The sequence below is a fragment of the Sarcophilus harrisii genome, chromosome 4, assembly GCF_902635505.1.
Source record: "Sarcophilus harrisii chromosome 4, mSarHar1.11, whole genome shotgun sequence".
In the NCBI taxonomy this organism is placed as follows: domain Eukaryota; kingdom Metazoa; phylum Chordata; class Mammalia; order Dasyuromorphia; family Dasyuridae; genus Sarcophilus; species Sarcophilus harrisii.
The window spans coordinates 303,452,364-303,473,072 of NC_045429.1; the positions used below are offsets into that span (position 1 = coordinate 303,452,364).

General features: G+C 37.4%; 1 protein-coding gene across 8 annotated transcripts in view; it reads right to left on the minus strand.

Moving 5' to 3' along the window:
- Positions 1–20,709, minus strand: part of RBFOX3 (RNA binding fox-1 homolog 3) — a 942,623-nt gene that overhangs the window by 592,655 nt on the left and 329,259 nt on the right. For 7 of the 8 annotated variants that reach the window (XM_031968495.1, XM_031968493.1, XM_031968491.1 and 4 more), the window contains exon 3: positions 14,638–14,685. The exons of the other annotated variant lie outside the window; for it this stretch is intronic. The gene's annotated coding sequence lies outside the window, so the exon portion shown is untranslated. The remainder of the gene's footprint in view (positions 1–14,637; positions 14,686–20,709) is intronic. 8 annotated transcript variants of the gene reach the window in all.

Sequence of the window (20,709 nt, forward strand, 5' to 3'; positions counted from 1 at the left end):
AAACTTTCTGAAATCCAACTTCTGTCATGTTATTCTCCTAACCCATCCTGCCTATTACATGAAATTTAGCCTCTTCTGCCTACTTTCTACCCAATATATGATCTCCATATACAATATACTCATTTTTTGCCTCTATGACTTTTGTCTTATTGTTCCCACTGCCTAGAATCATTTCCATCCTTCTTAATATCTATCAAATATGTGCCACTCTTTTAGAATATAGAACAAGCCCCAGTTCTTCAATGAAGGCTTGCAGAATCCAGCCTGTATCGATCCCTTTCTTCTTTGAATTCCTAATGCATTTGCAATTTGTATTATACAACTCAGGCATTTCATACAAAATCCTATTCTCTAATTGGCTGAAATAAACTATTTAGGACTTTATTGTACATATATTATCATATTTATTAATTATTTTGTCTATGTACATATTGTTTACCCAACTACACTATAAGCATCTCACAAATAGGGGCCATATTTTATACTTCTTTTGTTACCCAAAGGGAATGTTTAATAAATAGTAGTTATATATTTATACTGTGCAGGTTGGTAGCACCATAGTGCACAATCAGGAAGACTCATTTCTCTGAGTTCAAAAGTAGTCTTAGATGTTTACTAGTTGTGTGACCCTGGGCAAGTCATTTAATCCTGTTTGTGTGTCCATTTCTTTGTCTGTAAAATGAGCTGGAAAGGAAATGGCAAACCATACCATTATTTTTGCCTGAAAATTCATAGATACATACTTAAATGTCTAGATGGAACTGTGGAGAAAATGCTGGACCCAGAATCAAGAAGACTTAAGTCTAAATGAGACCTCACACATGAGCTGTGAGATCCTGGGCAAATCACTTAATCTCTGTCTACTTCTGTTTTCTTATTTGTTGAGTGAAGACAATAATAACACCTAGCTCCTGGGGTTGTTGTGAGAATCAAATGGTATAATATTTATAAAGTATTTTGCAAACCCCAAAGATCTTCATAAATGCTAGCTATCATAAGTCATAATTACCATCATCCATGAAATCAAAATACACCTGAATTCTGAAGAATTACAATGAAACAATTTTTTTCCTGGAGAATAGCTGAAAAAAAATATCCTTTCTACTTTCAGTAGAATGTTGGAGATTATGGATTTAGAATATAGCATTCACTGTCAAACATGGTCTCCATATTAATTAGCTGCGATTAAATTTTTCTTCGTTATCATGAGATAACAAAAGCAAAAAAGTACAGTAAAACTTTAAGGAAATTTTTAAAAATTGTCAACAATATTGATCACTGACCACCAACTATTTCTTTTAGAGTATTAAATGTATGGTGTGTGATTCTAGCTGCCATAGTAGACAACATATGTAAACCTTCACACTCCCACTTCCACACATAATCCCTAGCCATATCAGATGATTTGGTTTCCGGCTTGGTTTCTCTCGCTGGCTGGTTTTTAATATTACAGTCAACTAGAGAGAGAAGAAACAAATCTCTGTCAGCCCTAATGTCTCTCTAGTTAAGAGCGGTCTTGTTGCTTCCAGAAAAGAAACAAATTGGCCATTTTCTTAAAAGTCCTACTGATTTAAAAAAAAAATCAGAGCAAAATGTTTCAAACTACTTGCAGATGGAGTTCTGCTAGGTGACAAAGAAAAGAAGACCTGGAGACAGAAAATCTAGACCCATTCTCATTAAGGCAAGTTGCCCATTCATTCTCCTCTAGTAGTTTTTGTTTCTGTCCAATACATGGCCTTATCTTAATTAGAAGCTGCTTTTTTGGTAAAAGCTAAATTTTCTCAAATTCTTCAGTCTACTCTCAAAATTACTCAAGAGGAAGAAAGTGAATGAAAAACACTCTTGGCAAAATTCCAAGAATCAACTAGTTTCTAAAGCCATATTGGATTTCCATTGGGTCTGAGATTATTTCTTAATGGATATACTAAAAAGGAGCCATCACATACAAATACATACGTGTACACACATGTCCATATAACTTCAATTTGTGACAGATAAGCAAAAACATAAGGAAGTTGAAGGGGGAAAAGAAAAACTCTTATCTGCCATACATGTAGATCAGAGGTGGAAAGAAACCTTTTTAAGGGTCTCCAACCCCCAAATGTGTAGCCTTTTGAGTAATAACTTGCATACATCAAGAAATAGTATATTTTATTTCACAAGACTTTATTATTATTAACACTGATTATATGCAAGGCATTGTGCTAAGCACTGAGAATACAAAGACTTTTTTATCTTAAGAGATACAGCATATACAGTACACAGTTAAATATGATATCACCTAAAGGAGAGAGAGACTAGGTGACCAGAAAAGGTTTCTATGTAAGGGCTGGTACCTGAACTAAGTATTCAAGGAAGCTAAGGATTCTAAGAGACATAGGTGAGGAGAGAGTGTAAGACAAACATAGGGGGACAGGCAAAGGCCAAGGTGGGAGATGAAATGCAGAATTTGAAGAACAGCTAGTAAGTTTGCTTGGAAAAGGAAGCTAAGGCTGGATCTTAAATAAGTATGCCATCCATTCAGTCCAGCAGGGAAAAGGACAAAGAAAGAATTTTAAATTCATTATATTTATTTGTAAAGATTAGTTGGTGGTGGTGACTAGAAAGCAAGTTTTCTTTTTATCTTCGCAAATTTAATAACAGGCTGTTAGGCTTTAGGCTCAAATATGCAGACTTGGATTCAGTTCTGTGGGATCTTTGCTTTCAAAAAGAGAGGTCAAGGTCTTTTTTCTCCTACTCTCTAGTTATTTACTTATATATCCCTATCCTGTACTCCTAATGAAAATTAGTTAAAACTTAGGTTGTTTAGATGTTTAGGATCACTTCAAAAAAGAGTTGGAAGATATTCAATATTAAAATGTAGATAAAAGACAATTGTTTACTTTCTTTAGGAAGGAACACATGTGGTCATGCAGAAGTAGTGAGGGAGAGAAAAGAAGAAAGAGGAGGAAGAGGAAGAACAGGAGGAGAAAAAAGAGAAACAGAAAGAGGAGGAGGAGAAAGAGAAGGAAGAAAAGGAGGAGGAGAAGGAGAGAGTGGGGGAGGAGGAAGAGGAGGAGGAAGAGAAAGAGGAAGAAGATGGAGAAGAAGAAGAAGATGGAGTAAAAGGAAAAGACAGAGAAGGAGGAGGAGGAGGAGGAGAAGGAGAAAGAGATGAAGGAGGAGGAAGAGAAGGAGGAGGAGGAGGAGAAGGAGAAGGAGAAGAAGAAAGGAGAGGAGAAAGAGAGAGAAGGAGAGGAGGAGGAGAAAGAGTGAAAGAGAGCAAGAGAGAGAGAGCAAAAGCAAGAGTTTGAGAAAGAGAGAGGGAGAGAAAGAGAGAGAGAGAGAATATTTATATAGCCTTTACTATATGTCAAATATAGTAAACAAATATAAGCAAATGAGATAGGCCCTATCCTTAAGACAATACATAAATGGGGAAGATGGGAGGAAAGTGGAATATAGAAGGGAGATAGAGAAATGACATAGAAAGCCTGCATTTTGTCAAGATAAAGTGAAATCTCATCTAAAGCATTTATCCTCCTGCCCCCAAGCTAGGAAGTAGGGTTAGTGTGGAGGGAGATATGCGGATAATAAAGAGAGTGTGGGTAATATAATGAGGAGATAGCCAAAGACTGATCTTTTCCAAGAGGGGTATGTATAGTTGTATAAACCTCCCCTTTGCTGTCAGTCAGCTCTCAAAGCCCCAAGTGTTGCAGCAGACCTCTCATCTCTCAAATTCACATTTTTTTAAAACAAGGCTGGAAATTATCTCATTTCAAGAGCATTATGTGGTCACCTTTACGCAGCAAAAGAAAGGGGAAAGCTAGAGCAGAGGCAGGGGGCCAACCAGGCTTGGGATCACCTAAATAAAACATGTGTCTGTTACTCTATACAGTCATGATTACTATTGAGGGGAAGCCCCAGATAGATCGAGTTCTATAACACATATTCAGGAAAAAAGGAAAGAGAATGATTCAATTCAAAAAACATTTATTAAGTGCCAGAGATTGTGCCATGTGCTATAGATATAAATAAGAAAAAGAAAGACAGTCCTGCCCTTAAGATTATAAACTAACTGGGGAAGACAACAGATAAAAGGAAGCTGGAAAGCAGCAGGTGAGACACCACCAGGGAGTATCTGGTGTATATGCAGATCAAGAAGAGTTGTATATGGAAAGTGAAGCATTACCTGCAAAGTACAGCTCTATCCCTGCAAAAAGGAAAGGTCTATCCTTGAGCTCTCTAATCAGAACAAGAACAAAAGTTATTTTACCATTTAAAATCTATAGAATGTTTGGTTCTTTGTGGCTTAGTTCCCAATATTCTTTTTCATATAATCTAATATGGGAAAAATACGGGTACCAAGTCTTTCAAGCACAGAGACAAAAGTATGCTCTACTGACAGTGACTGAGCACCTTCCAGATTGTAAGACAAAATTCATTTGATTTACCACCATAATAAAGGCAGACATCTAACTGAGAAATGCCAGAAATATAAACATGTATAGTGGTACCTCAGTACTTGTCTTTAATTGGTTCCAGAAACACAATAAGTAGTGAAAACAAGTACTGAATGAACTTTTCCCATAAGGAGTACATCTCCAGTCCACAGTCTAACTATCCCTCATCACCCAGTCCCTCAAAGAGGCAAGTGGGGCTTCCAGCTGTGGAGAAACAAGACAGCCCAGCCTGGCCAGACTCTTCCTTTCTTGACAACTCATTTTCTGAGAGCTGCAAACTTTATATTCTCTCCCTACCCCATGCTGTCCAAGCTCCCCAGATTGGGGGGGCGGATGGAGTTGATTGGATATAGAAGAAGAAGCTAAAGTCCTGCACCCTCCATTGCCCAGTGCTCTGGCCACAGAATGAGATTCAAGGCTGCCGGGAATCCCGAGTCCATCCTTGCTGTGGCCGCCACCTGGGCTTCCCCTGCTGCTGCTCATACTGCTGCTTCTCCTCCTGCAGATCACACCAGCCGCTCTACGCCCCTTCCAACTACTGTTTTGAGAGCCAGACAACTATATGTTGCAATGGAACTGCTGCACCAGCATATACAACCTCAGCATCATGGACTCCAATCTGATAGCCCATACACTGCCACCTTCACTGGGGAGCTATGGCCAAGGGCAATTGTAGTGGTGACAGGAATTGGGCACCTGGCCACTCTTACATCCCTACTGCTCAACCAAGACAACAGTCAAGTGTGAGGAGTAAACTCACTGCTGAATGCATTAAAATTTTTCATCAAAATGTGTCAAATACTGAATATGAAGAGTTTTGAAGCAGAGAAGTGCTGAAGTACCATTGTAATTGACTGGAACACAGTCCAGGAAGTCCTTATCACTTAGAAGTCCAGTCTGGGACATCAAATATTTCAACAGTAGCCCCATTGTCTGTGGCCCCATAATCTCAATCAGGAAGGTGAGAGTTGGAAGGGGAAAGGGAAAGGAATAACATTTATATAGTACCCATTATGCGCCAGATACTATGCTAGGTACTTGTTGCAAATATTATTTCATTTGATCCTCACAACAAGCTTATGAGGTAGTTCCCCATTAACCATAAAAAATAGAAGAACACAGAAATTAAGTGATTTGCCCAGAATCACAAAGCTAGATAGTGTCTAAGGTTCAATTTGTGTTCAAGTTGTAAGTGCAGAACTTTATCCACTGCTCCACCTAGCCAACTCAGCATCTATCTAGATCACCATATATAAAAAGAAAATATACTATAATAAATCCAAGAAGAAACTGAAAGGGGTCAACCAGTCTCTGTCTAAAGAAATCCTAGGAGGGAGGGCCTATCACCTCTCCAAGAAACCCATTTCACTCTTAGTCTAATAGTTGAGAATTTTTTTTTCTGAACATTAAGCCTAAATTGACCCATATGCAACTTCTCTCTATTGCCCCTGGTTCTGCTCTTTGAAGCCAAATAAAATAAGTCTAATCTCTCTTCCATATTTGTTGTTTCTGTTATTTGTTTAGTCATTTCAGTTATTTCCCACTCTTTGTGAGCCCATTTGGGGTTTTCTTGATGAAAACATTGCAGTGATTTGCTATTTCCTTTTCTAGCTTATTTTACAAAAACAAGTTAACTGAAACAAACAGGATTAAATGATTTGCCCAAAGTCATATGGCCAGTAAGTTTCTGAGACCAGATTTGAACCCACAGAGGTAAATATTCCTGACTTCAGACCCATCCAGTGTGCCACCTAGTTTCCGCTTCTTCCAAATACTTGAAGACAGTTATCTTATCCATATAAGCTTTCTCTTCTAAAAAATAAACATTTTTACTACTTTTAACTGATCCTCATGCAAGCAAATCTGTGGACTTGCATCATTCCCTTTTTCTGAACCAACTCTCCAACAAGCTTGCTGATGGTCCAATAATGTCCAGAAATAAAGTCAGGGATATAAGTGAGAATGTCAAACATAATGAAAATACTATCTATGAAGTTCTGGAAACTAATTTCAGCGCAAAGATGATTCTCCATGGAAAATTAAACAAGCAAGATGAAATCTGAATATTTCTGTCTTTTCTGTTTGTCAGTTATTGTCCTATCCACCCTAAGAAAAATTTCTAGCTTTTATTTGACTCTCCTTTTTCTTCAAATATAGCTTTAAAAACAAACAAATAAATCTGTTTGTTTTCCTTATGTTTTTCTCATCAACTTCAGCTGATTCTGAGCTTTAGCACTGTTGATGTTTTCTTCCAGGATCATGACACTATGTTTAATTCATCCTCTATTATCTGGCCTCACTTCTCTCTTCTGTTCTTTTCTTTTTAAGCCTAAGTTGCTGCTGAGATTCTTTTTCACAGGGCAGACAGCTGTCACTCCATCTGTATAACAGCTGGTCCTGTGAACTCTACATGTACATCACACCAGGTCTGTATTGCCTGAAGGTAGAAAAGACTGAATCAGAGATTATCGAAATATACCTGAGTGGGTAGACAGAAAAACTGAGGAAAGAAAAGAAGGCCTTTGTATTATGACCACATGCTCTTATCTGATGGAGTAGAAGTGGGGCAAAAGCCTCAGAAAGGTATTTTTTGACCAAAAACACTTTTGTCCCAGAACCCTACCAGAGAACGGTGAATGATGCATTGTTTGAGTGGAACATGAGATTTGGTTGAGCTTTTCTGACATCTGCCTGATTTTAGATGGTCGTGATCTTTACTTGGCCTGCTGGGCACTCAGTAAAACTTCCCAGCGGCTCTATGCCATCACTTAACATGATCCCCAACTACCCTCCCAAGAATGCTTCCTTGGCAGGACCCTCAACATCTCACAAAAGCCCACAAATGGTGCCTTCCAGGCAGTATCTTCTAATAAATGCAAATCAGTGACTGCCTTGCTGTACAGAAGAAAAATAACTGTAAACAAAATCTCTGTTGCCATGGAGACCATTAAAAATAGATTGCCCACACTACCCTCTTCTTTCTGGGTAATATACAGCTGAGTTCCTTCACACCACATTATTATTACTTTTTAATTATGAATAATTTCCTCCTTTCCATAGGAAGATGGATTAAAGCACAGAACTTTTCAAATGAAGCCCCCTTTAGGATATATTTCAATATGCAAATGAAGGTGAGCATGCATTTTGAAGTGTTTATGCCACAAGATACAAACCAGTTCTTTAACCCTTTCTCTACTACCTGGGCTGCTCCCTCTCTTTACCTCCTGTCCCTAATTCTCTTTGTCTGCCTCCCCTCAGGGTTCATGCTACAGGTTGGAAATATGTAGTCATTCAATTCATAATAAATAAACCTAGATAAATAAAGGTATAATGATGCTTAATAAACCCTTTCATCTGAATGAAGTAAATTAGTAGCATGGGGAAAGCTTTAAAGGTAGAACATAACCTAGCTTCATTGAAACTTGTGTGACATGGTCATGGTATTATCTGAGCCTTAGTTTTCTTATCTGTAAAATGAGGTCAAAGTGGAGGAGTCTCTAAGGTTTGTTCCAAGATGGGAAGCATCCAATCCAAAGTGGAAAATACTATATCTCTAATAAAGAACTGAAGGAAAGGTGATACAGTTGAAGGACAGTTGAAGGGTCGAGTTGAAGGGTCAATGGAGTCCAGATACCTGGCTTAAGTTGATTATTTAACTTCCATTGTTTGACTTTAGAAGAAGCACTGGGCTTTAGCCACCTTCTGTGTGAAATATGGGATCAAAATTAGATAGAATCATCCTATGATTGAAAGCCCAAGAGCAGTCTGATAATCCCAGAGAAAAATATAAATTTTCATAATCTCACCTTACACGTGACAAGAATTTGATCCCTCAACTTTGCCCCTAGAAATTATCCAATGAAATATGGAAGATGACCCCAAATCTTCCAAATCCTTCATTGACTAAATGAAGAGGATAAAGTTCTGAGAGGTTATATGCCCAAGGTTACATAGCAAAATTGGTAACAGACCTATATCTAAAACCTAGGACATACTAATCCCTCATAGAATTGTTCTCCCTGAAAGTACCTCTCCATTTCACATAAGTGAAATCAGAATTATGTGATAGAAACTATTCTAAGAGTAGCCTGATGCTGAGGATAGGAATGAGGAACAGAAGTCAAGCATAGGCTAACATTAAATTAAAGTAGTCTAAATCTAAAGCATTTTGTGCAGACAAGGATCAGAGTCCAGAAATGGGAATTCTAAGTTCTGGTAGTATTTAGAATCTAGAATTCTCAAATTCCATTGATTTCCATGGACTATAAATTCACACACACACACACACACACACACACACACACACACACACATTTACAAAAACACCAGGGAGGTTTTAAGAAAGCAGTGGCAACCCACCTCTAAAGTGTGTGAATAAATAAAATACACACTGACAATCACAGGTTTCTGAGTCTGCAATTTCATCTACAGGGTTCTGAATTTATAGAGTTGAAGCAATTTCTGAGATTGCCAAGAGATTCAGGCTGCACTGTGATCCCAGGGACTTATGTCAGAGTTTCAGCATTCCCAATGAAACAGGAAAGGCCTTTTTTTGAATGGATAAGTCAAGAGGTATCAGGACACTAGCAGAGTGCTATGGTACCTATGATTAGACTTATGTCTTTTACTACGGGACTGGGATTCAACACCTGTTGTTTTGTCCAAAGTTTCCTCATTTCCTACTTCAGACAAATTTCGACTGAAATTTTTAATCCACAGCCATAGTCACAACCACTCCCCAAAGGAGAGGAAAATAGGATTGTTTTCACAGCAAGTACTTCATATTTGCCTTTAATTGGCATTGAAAACTAGAGTTAAAAGCAATAGAGGTGTATTAATGTTTTCTATTTCTCTAATTAGATCTAATATTCTTTAGTATGAAGTGACATGTCCAAGTTCCCAAGAATAGGAGGAAAAGAGGGAGGAAGAGGAGGAGGAGCAGGAAGAGAAGAAAGAACAGGAGAAGGAGAATAGAAGGAGGAGGAGGAAGAACAGGAGGAGAAGGAAAAAGAGGAATATAATTAGTTGTACTATAATGCTTATTTTGAAACTGCAAATTTGTTTCTATATAATAGATGTTAGAAAAAAATAAAAATTTTGCCTTTATATTTGAGCAATTTCATAACCTGTTTTATCCCAGCCCCACTTTGTCCCAGAGTTGTAATTCAGCAAAGCCACCATCTCATCCACAGCCTTCAATTTTACCAGCCCAGGCTGTAGGAACCAGGGCACCAACCAAGCAGCAGGCCAAAACTAAAATGTCACAATTTGGTATGATATTTCTGTATGTCCTAATCAATTCATATAAGTAAAACTACTCTACTATTTTTATTAGGATCTTATTTTTTTATACATCATTGACATTTTCAAATGATGTGCTCTAATTCCACTTTTTCTGCTGTTTTTATTGTGTGATTCTATATAATAGGGTGATTTTTTTTTAAGAATACATGTCATATCCTAGCTAAATTGACTGTAATAATAATGATGAAGATAACTGATAATGCATACAGAAATTTAAGGTTTGCAAAGCACTTTACATAAATTATCTCATTTGATCCTCACAACAGCCCTGTGACATAGGCACTGTTACTATCAACTTTTAATAGATGAGTAAACTGAGGTTAATGGACATGAATTTACTTGCTCAGGACCACATAATTAATAAGTGGTAAAGCCAGGAACTAAAACAAGGTTCTCTGACTAGGTTCAAATAGACCATTTCCAGCTCCTTCACCAGTGCACCAAAGCTGCCTCTCAAACTCATGCCAGATTTTAATCAAATTAATAAGGTAAAAAGGTTAGACAGCAGATTTTATGAAAAAACAACACTAAATGCTTATGGCATTGGAAGGGAACAGATCCAAATGGAGTGAAATATGCATATATTGTACTGTAGTTCAATCATTGACTTAACCAGCCACTGGATGGAAATATATCTATGGGATTAAGTTAATTCTGGAATTTGGTATTCTATTGAATGAGACAGAACATAGAAAACATAGCTATTGCTAATATCACCATTTTATAGATGAGTAAAATGAGATTAATAGACATGAAATTACTTGCTTGGAATCACATATTAATTAATAATCAATTGATTAATTGAATAATAATGATAATATTTTTATGATGCTTTACAATTTGCAAAGAGCTTTATAAATATTACTATTTTGATATTCAGAACAATCTTGGGAGGTGGGTGCTATTACCATCTCCATATGGGAACTGAGGAAACTGAGACACAAATCATACCTAGCAAAAGTGGGAGACAGGGTTTAAATTCAGGTTTTCCTGACTCCAGACCCAGTAGTCTATCCACTATGGCATTTACCTGCCTTAGGTAGTAGCCCCATTTCTATCTGAATTTAACATCATTGTGCCTCCTAGCTGATCCATGAAATAATGAGAATTTTCCTCCTGGAATAGGAGGACAGTGAGTGAGGTGGAGCAGGGAGAGAAAGGGGAGACTTTCAAGTCAAAAGGCACTATATTATAGTCCAAAGAATACTGGGCCGGGAATCAAAAGGCCTGAGTTTTAATTCCAGTTCTGGTACTGATTCATGTTTAACCATGAAAAACTCATTTCCCACATCTGGATCTCAGTTTTTTCATCTGTAAAATGAAGACATTGGACTAAATGATCTATAAGAAACTTTTTTTTAGTTCTAAAGTTTGTGATTCTGAGGGAGTTTTGAAATAAAGGTAGGTCAAAAATTTATAAGACTTTGACAAATATTCTGTGATGCCTATAAGCAGCTAAGCTTCAGGATGCTCCAGGAGAAGTTAAGCTCCACCTCTTAAAACAGCCAACTTTTCACCACCACTGAAGTTTCTTTCTCTCTCCTCTGTGCCAACATGCGGATTCATTCTGTGTTTCAGTGATAGAGTGAGAATTCTGAGAAAAATCTGGCATCTCGATCTTACTAAACTTTCTACCACCCCATACACCTAGTTGCCCTCTGTGACATGGTACCCCTAAAATAAATTGTATGAGTTTCCTGACCATATAACCCCCTGCAAGAAAATGGCTGACAGGATCTTGGCTCCTGCAGAACTGATACAGCATCTTTGGAGACATGGACACAATCTTAAAAATAACTCTTTGATCTGTAGTTTGGGATTATAACTGGCAGGATTCAAGAACAAATAGATGAAAATTGGAATCACTCTGTTTCACACACATGCTGGCTATAATTCTTGGCCTCTCTTGCTACTCTCAGATCTCTTGCCAACTCAACCCCTTTCTGGACTCCAGGCTTTTTTGTAATCTTCATACCATTTTGTCAATAGGCCTCCAAGTTATATGCTGACCATCTCCTGCTCCCCCCCGCCCCTGCCCCCAGCATTCTAATAGTCCATCTACGAAATTCTCTCTGGATCGCACCCTATCCCTTATTTTTGCTTATTCAAAATGTTCTTGAAGGGCACCATGTAAGAGGTTCTGAATTTTTGTTCACATTGGAACATTCAATCATATCCACATGGTTTATAGTACAAGCTAGGTGATATGCTAAACTAGGGTAAACAAGTGATAGGACACTTGACTGGAGATGGGGAAGAGATATGACAGAGATTCACCAAAGCAATGCACTTTCCAGACTACTTTGAGATGCAACAATCAAAAATAATAATCTTTAAAGGCCTCCAGTGGACCCTGAAGATGTTGAGTAAAAAGTCTGAGAAGGCCTTCAAGCACAGAGGAAAGAACACTGAATTAAGAGTCTTGAGTTGACTAGGTCTGTGTACCAAAAGAAATTTTAAAAAAGAAAAAGACCTATACATTTTACAAAATATTTATAGCAGCTGTCTTCTGTGGCAACGAATTGGAAATTGAGAAGATATCCTTCAATTGGGGAATGGCTGAATAAATTGTGGTACATGAAAATTATGGAATACTTTTGTACTATAAAAATGATGAACAGGAAGCTCTCAGAAAAACCTGAAAAGACTTAAATGAGTTGATGCAAAGTGAACTGTACTTTGTACAAAGTAACAGAAATACTGTAAGATGATGAGCTATGAATGACTTAGTTATTTTTAGCAAAACAATGATTTAAGACAACTCTGAAGGAGTTATGATGAAAAATGCTGTCCATCCCCAGAGAAAGAAGTGACAGTATCTGAATACAGATTGAAGCATACGTTATTTTTCTTGAGAGTTGTTTTGGGAGTCTATGCTTTCTTTTACAATATGACTACTAAGGAAATGTTTTGCATGATTACACATGTATAACTTATCATTGAATTGATTACCTTCTCAATGAGGGAAAGGGGACAGGGGAAGGGAGAGAATTTGAAACCCAAAGTTTTAAAAACAAAGGTTAAAATTATTTTTTACATGTAACTGAAGAAAAATAAATGCTAAAATTTAATTTTAAAAAGAATCTTGAGTTGGAATCTTAGCTCTCTTCTGCATACTATGATGTGACCTCATAAATCAGCTACCTTCTCTAGGCCTCCATTTTCCTCATGTAGAAAAATGTAGATGTGTGGGTGTATGTGGACGTGGGAGTGTGGGTGTAAATAGACATTTAAGATTGCTTCCAGTTCTGCAAATTTGTGATTACATAACTCTTCAGTTAGAGGACAATTTTTCTGAACAGAGAATTGACCAGAAGTCCTTCTGAGCTAGGCTCCCATAAGGGATCTATTATCTGATTTCAGAGGTCACAACACAGTTGTTTGTCCTGATTACAACAATCTGGAGCTTAAAGGTCAAAGCTGCCACCTGGCAGGTGGAGCTGGCTAGAAACTAAAATGAATAAAGGGGGACAGAGCCTTGACATGAAATCCCACATGCTCAACTTTGGGTAGCAGGAAATGTGATTTGGGAAAGCCCACTTTGAACATCCTTACCTAGTAGCAATAGAATTTTACAGATGCTACAGCCTGCCTACATAAATCCTTAGCACAGTAATCAAAGAGGGAAAAGAGCTTCTTACCCATTAACCTTGCCCCGCTACTTCATCCCCCTCTAGTGTCTCACTACTTCACCCACCAGACTTCAATATTGTTGCTATGAGCAAAGTGGGGGAAGCAGCATTGTAATTGGTTAAGATAGAAATGAGGGGAGAAAAGCAGTCACCCAATCTTTCCTGACTCTGAATTCACCTACATTTTACCTCCACAGTTCAAGAGGGAGAAAGGGAGAAAAAGGAAAGGTATAGGGATTTGTGGTTTCTTTTTAAAAATGAACACTGCCAATTTTAAAATTTTAAAAATTGCCAAGCACAATTTTAAGTATCTCAGAATCACCAAATATGGCCCAATTGGTGGTGAATGAACTAACTACAATCTAAACACATCTCAGTGAATATTCCGTGGGTTAAAGATTCAAACATAAATTGTTTGAGAAACCCTGACAAAAAGACTTTCAATTTCTTTATCATAACATCTTCCTGAAACCAGTACTAATTTGCATTAATGGAGGAGGAGGAAGAGAAGGAGAAGGAGGGGAAAAGGAGAAGAAAAATGGGGAGAAGGAAGAGGAAGAGGAAAAAGAAGAGGAGGAAGAAGAGGAGGAGGAAAAGGAGAAAAGAAGGAAAAGGAAGAGGAAAAGAAATAAGAAGTAGAAGAAAGAAGAGCCCTGTAATACCTGGAACATCAGGGAGAAAAAAAAAGTACTTCATCTGGACAGCCATTTCCTACTGTCTGCTTCTCATCCAGGGGAATTGCTTTCATCAGGGTCAAACTTTCTTTCCTTTTTACATTAATCATTACCCCAGCACTTCTCAGGTCAGCCCATACTTATATATATAATATATATATATATATATATATATATATATATATATATATATATATTTTTTTTTTAATTGGATAACCTCAGAAAGCAATATTGGAAAGAAGATCCCCCAAATGTGTCAATTGGTCCTTCCAAGAGAAGGCACATGTAGCATCCATAAAACCACCCTTTTATGCTAATCATCCTGCACTAAGCATTTTGCATCAAGTAAAAAGCTATTTGCAAGATTCTCCAAAAGGAAATGAAAGATAAGCTGCCATTGGTAGAAAGGAAGAGGAGAGATGCACACAAACACAGGAGTGCATTGTGGCTTGAGTTGATTTACATCAAACTCCTCCAACTCTGAGGTATGGGGCACTCTGAAAAGAGGAAATTGAGAGGCCAAGATAGAGACACAATCCCAAACCAAGAAAAGGGAAAAGGACAAAGAATGTTTTAAGTACTCACAGTTCCACCTGTGGCTTGAGAGCAAGTCCACTCTGATCAGACCTGCCACTTAAAAAAGAGATGAAAGATTTGTGAGAGAAATTATGCTATGTATTAAAAAAAATAAATACCCTACCTCCCAGACACATGCACACACATGCGCACAAGTAGAGCACAAGAAAAATCTGAAGAATCAGCCCTAGGTTAGAGTGTGTAGAATAAGTGTGAGAATGGCACTGGTTTTAGCAGTAAGAGGACAAACAGGTTTATAGGGCGAACCTTCTATATGCTAAGTCGGATGGGGTCATGACATATCTAAGAGTGCATCTTTATTTAATTTACAGCAATTATACTCACATTTTGCTAGACAAATAAGATTTTACAAGCCTTCAGTTAAATGCAGATAATTATGGTTGCCTGTGTCGAGGGACTACACTGCCCAAGCTCAGGAGCAAGAATAGCATCCCTAAGTTCTACTAATGCTGTAAATTAGCAGGGAATGTCCCAATGGCAGCAAAGTAATTACCAATGATTTCATTTTCTCTCATACTCTCTCTGTTTCAGTGGGCTGCTATGTGGTGTGTGTATGTGTGTGTGTGTGTGTGTGTGTGTGTGTGTGTGTGTGTGTTTTCAGGCATATGCTGCTGTTAATGGCTCTTCTGTTACTTCATCTGCTCACTAATTTTTTTTTTTTTTTTTTTTTTTTAGTTTGGAAGCGCTCTCTATCTTCTCTCCTCTTTCTCTTGTTTGATTCTCTCTCTTTCTGTTTCTGTCTCTGTCTCTGTGTGTGTGTCTCTCTGTATCCCTCTTTCTGTCTCTGTCTCCCTGTTTCTCTCTCTCTCTCTCTCTCTCTCTCTCTCTCTCTCTCTCTCTCTCTCTCTCTCTTTCTCACACACACACACACACACACACACACACACACACGTCTCTGACTTGCCAATGCCCCAAGAACTGCTATTGGGTAAGGTGGATATAATGCAGGATTCTAGAAAATCAAAAGAAGAAAATGCCAATACTGTTCAACTCCCTTCAACAACTACAACTAAATTTGCAATTCCAGGCTACCCACAGTCACTAGGTATGCATAGGCTAAGAAAAACAGTTTTCCCCAGACCTTGTCACAGAGCAGCCAATCACCTCATTAGATTGCTGCCCACCACTCCCCACTCCCTCACTGCCTTACTTCCCACTCAATCTGAATCAATCAGCACCAAACAATGACCAAAAGGGGCTTGGCCTAGGACTTATTGGTGGCCAATGAGAAAGAACAGATTCTCTGCCTTAATGGCTCCCTAACCTTAACCATTGAATGGGTGCAGCCTCAGTCAAAATGAGACCTGTTGAAGACCTTAGGTTAAAAAGGACGAGGTCTCCCCCAACATCCAGGGCCATCTCCAGTTGGTCTGTTCTATATCTGGCCACTGGACCCAGATGGGTCTGGAGGAGAAAATGAGACAGGTGACCTTGCACAGCCCTGCCTCACTTAAATCCAAATTAACTTACATGTCATGGCATCCCCTCCCTGGTGTCATGGAGTTCTTTGAGAAAGAAACTCCATACTAGTTGCTAGACTAGCTCAACTCAATTCTCCACCTACACATTCTGGCTTCTGACCTCACTTCAAAGAAAGTATTTTCCTGATAGTTACCAAAAAACATTATATCTGTTAAATTCAACACTCTTCTCCCAGTCCTTTTTGAATCTGACCATTTTGAAAGCTTTCATCCTGTCAACCTCTCCCTTCATAACCAATAGCTCCTTGACATTTTCCTTCATTCAATCATTATCTATCTCCCACCTGCTAGGGAAGGGTATCCACCAAAGATGTATCTAGGGTCCTGTTCTCCCTCTACACTTTCTTGACTATTGCACTTATTTCCACAGGTTTTATTATCATCTGAACATAAATTACTTCTATTTGGTGTATATATAAATACACATATACATCTCCAGACTTAGAAGATAAGATAATTAATTCTGTTTTCAACATACTGAGTTTGTGATGTTAAAGAAATATCCAGGAGACATCAACAGGCAGTTACTGATGTTAAAAACAGATCTCACTACCTTCTTACCCAATATCTGCTCCTCTTTCAACATTTTTTTTTCTAGTAAGGGGACTACTATTCTTCCAGTCTCTCAAATTTACAGCCCCATAATTATCTTTGGATCTGACCTCTTTTTCATCCCTATATCTAATCAGTTACCAAGTTTTTCCAATTCTTCCCACATAGCATCTATCACATTTATTTCCTATTTTTCCACTTACAAAGCCATTACCTTAGCTCAGATCTTCATCTGCTTCTCTAGTCTACCTGCCTTTTTCTCCTCTTTGATCTATCTTCCACATAACTACCACAATAATATTCCTAAGACACAAGCTTGATCATGTCACTTCTGTGCTATACAATTTTCAGTGTCTACTTATTACTTCTAAGAAAAAAAAATACAAATCACTCATACTGGAACTTAAATTCTTCCAATCTGACTCTCATCTACATTTTCAGAATTATTTCATCTTCTTCCCCTCCATATGCATTAGATTCCAACCAAAACTTATCTACTACCTGGTCCTCAATCTCAACATTGCCATCTCTGTTTCTTTGCATGGCTCTTTCCCATATTCTTGAATGTATTTATCCCTGTCTCCTCCCTCGTGTTCCTTCATTTGGTCATGTCCAACTCTTTGTAATCACAGCATATAGCAGCACTGTCCATGGGGTTTTCATGGCAAAGATACTGGAGTGGTTTCCCTTTTTCTTCTCCATCTCATTTGACAGATGAAGAAACTGAGGCATACAGTGTTAAGTGATAAGGTCACACAGTAAATGTCTGAGGCTGGATTTGAACTCAGGGCTTCCCTTCTTCAGGCCCAGTGTTCCCCCCACAGAGCCACCAACCTGCCTTTTCATTTTTCTTAGCATCCTCCAATACTTGGTTCAGGTACCATTTCCTATGTGAAACCTTACCTAATCTTCCTACTTAGCTGTCTCTCCCTTCTAGAAATTATGTTGTATTTATTTCTTATATACATATTACATACTCCCAGTAGAATGGACAAGAAGTTTCTTGAGGGCAGGGACTGCTTGTTTTTATCTTTGTATCCCATAATACCTAGGACAATGCCTTATATGTGATTTTAATAAGACTTTGCAGACTTTAACTGAATTTTTACACACATAAAATTGTTGCTATTTGTGCAGTTTATCAATCTCCTAATCTACTCTGGGTTTTTAGATAGCAGAGGAGTTATATTTCCAAATTCAATGAAAAAATAATTTCTTAATATTTCTATTTTAGCTGAAGAAACCATAAGTACTGATAGAAATGTTTTAGCATATATACAAACATGAGGGTATATGATAGACTGGAAAGACCATAGATTAGGAGTCAGAAGACCTTATTTCTCATCCCAGGCTAACACTTACTAGACATGTGAGCTTAGAAAAGTCATTTAATCTCTTTGAGCCTCATTTTCCTTATCCAAAAATAAATAGGAGGTAAGATGCCTTCCCTCAGGGGAAGGATTTATTTTGAGAACCAAATCAGTATAATAGAAAGAATATATAGAATATATGTAATAGAAAGAATATATGGAACAATAGGACCTGGATTCACAGCCCTTCTCTGTTACTTACTACCCTTCCTCTTGAGAATATCTAATTTATCCTGTATAGAGCTTGTTTGTACAAAGGTGTTTGCATACTGATTCCCCCATTAAACTGTAAGCTTCTTGAAAGCTGGGATTATTTTTGCCTTTCTTTGAATCTCTAATACTTAACACAATACCTGACACACAGTAGGTACATAATAAATGCTTGTTGGCTTGACACGTCTTGACAGTTTCATTATATGTAGACTAGGAATATAAATGCTTGTATTAATGCCAATACTTTGAAAACCTTAAAGTATTAGAAAACTGTGTGAGACTATTATTATCTATAAAAATAAGTTGGACCAGGTGGAATCTAAGGGCTTTTTGCAGCTCTAGATAATTATGATTCTGTGAAAACACTATTATTAAAATGTTATCATCATAATAGAGGATATCCCCTAAAATAATGATTCTCCTACTATCCTCCTTTGGAACAAAAATAGAAGCTGTCCTCCTCTGGACATTTTTTAATACAGGTGTGCACACATTAACTGTATGCCATTTGGTTGAAAGCATTAGATGAAGAGGCCAGGAATGAGGATAGGAGGGAAACAAGAGTGTTTAAAAGGCATGAAGAAAGTTGGGCTATCTTAATCATAGAATAAAAAAAGCCCCTTTAGAAAAAAACATAAGTTGTGAAAAGTAAACAGAAAAACAGCTGAACAGCAAAAAATGATCATTTTTGGTCTTCTCCCTTAACCCAAGTTGATGAATTAGGCATACAGGAAAGATCCAAAGTCTCTATTCACTAAGAACAAAGTTAGTACCAGAGGATGAGTTTGACGGAAGAGAAAAAGATATAAGGACAGCAAAGCTCTAGCTCCTTGAGTGCTGAACCTTATTTTTTAATTCATTCATGTAATTATTTATTTAACCTATATTTATTAAGCATCTATTTTCTGCAGGAAAATTAGAGGAAATACTTATTGCCTACCTTTCCCAATGCTGGGAGTACAAGTCAGGTTGGAGCTTAATTTAAGTTAGAAAACAAAGAAATATTTTTAAATGGCCCTGAGTCCTGCATAGATCCTGTCAGAGGCAGAGTGACAGAAAGAGGGACAGATAGTGCTAAGAATCATATGGTTTTTAGCTTGTCTAATAACTTTAATGTAGCTGTGGTACTATGAATGTCGAAAAACCAGAGGATATAATATCAGAAGCAGTGAATCATATCACTCTTGACATTCTCACTTAAACCTTAAGAAGGAAAGAAAAGTCATAGCAAAAGCAAAAGATGGTTCACAGATTTTCCTTGAAGAAACTAATAAAGGAATTTTATTGTGAATGCAAAAGACAACAAAAACGATCATTTCACAGGACATCTGGTCCACTCATATTGCTGTGTCCATATGTATTTACAACAAATATCCATAAAAATTATAGATCTAGAAGGGACCTCGGAGCACATACAATCTAAGACTGGGCAAACTACAACCTATAAGCTAATTCTCACCCTGCTTTTGTGTGGCCTCTTTTGTATGTATGAATAAAAAATGAAAAACATGCCAAACATAGAAACCTGTTACTGGGTAGGTAACTTAACTTTTGGGGAGCCCAATTTCTTCATCTATAAAACAGATGACTTCTAAGATTTCTTTCCGCAAAATGGTTCCATGATCCTGGTACAAAGATAAACTTAGTTCTCAGATCATACAAAATGGGCTAGATTTGGCCTATGGGTCACAGTTTGCCAACTCCAGTTACTCTACTCTTTTAATAAAGCAATGAAGATAAGGTGACTTGCCATAAGTGATCTAGAAAGTGTCAGAAACAGAATTTGAACCCAAGCCCTCCAGCTGCAGGCTTAATGCTTACCACTACAGCACAATGCTTTTTACCTTAAATAACTGTAGTTTAGATGCTAACTTTGATTGGGGAGGATCAAAAATAGAGAAATTCTATGAAGAACTTGTGTTAAAGATGTGCCAAATTAAATCAACATATATTCAGTGATTTCAATGAGAAGGTAGAAATATATGTGTATATATATATAGATATAGATATAGATATATATAGATATATGTGTGTATGTATATATATATATATAAACATTTTCTTCAATAAAAGTATCAGTAAGAGCTAGGCATGGGAACTACTCAATAACATCAGGGGGGAAATAGTATTAGTTGCATATCAATAAGACAGGAAATAACTTATTTTTAATAAAGGTGAGCTCTAAAAAATGATAATCTTTGAGGTCAGAAAACCCAGATAGTCAAATCCCATCCCTTTTATTACCTATGTTACTAGGTAGGTAACAACTTTTGGGGAGCCCAATTTCCTCATCTATAAAACAGATGACTTCTAAGATTTCTTTATGCAAAATGGTTCCATGATCCTGGTACAAAGATAAAAAATAGCACAAAGCTAGAAGAATTATTTGTGATCAAACCTGTGATCTCATCAATGTAATAGGTTCCATCTACCAATGAAGATCA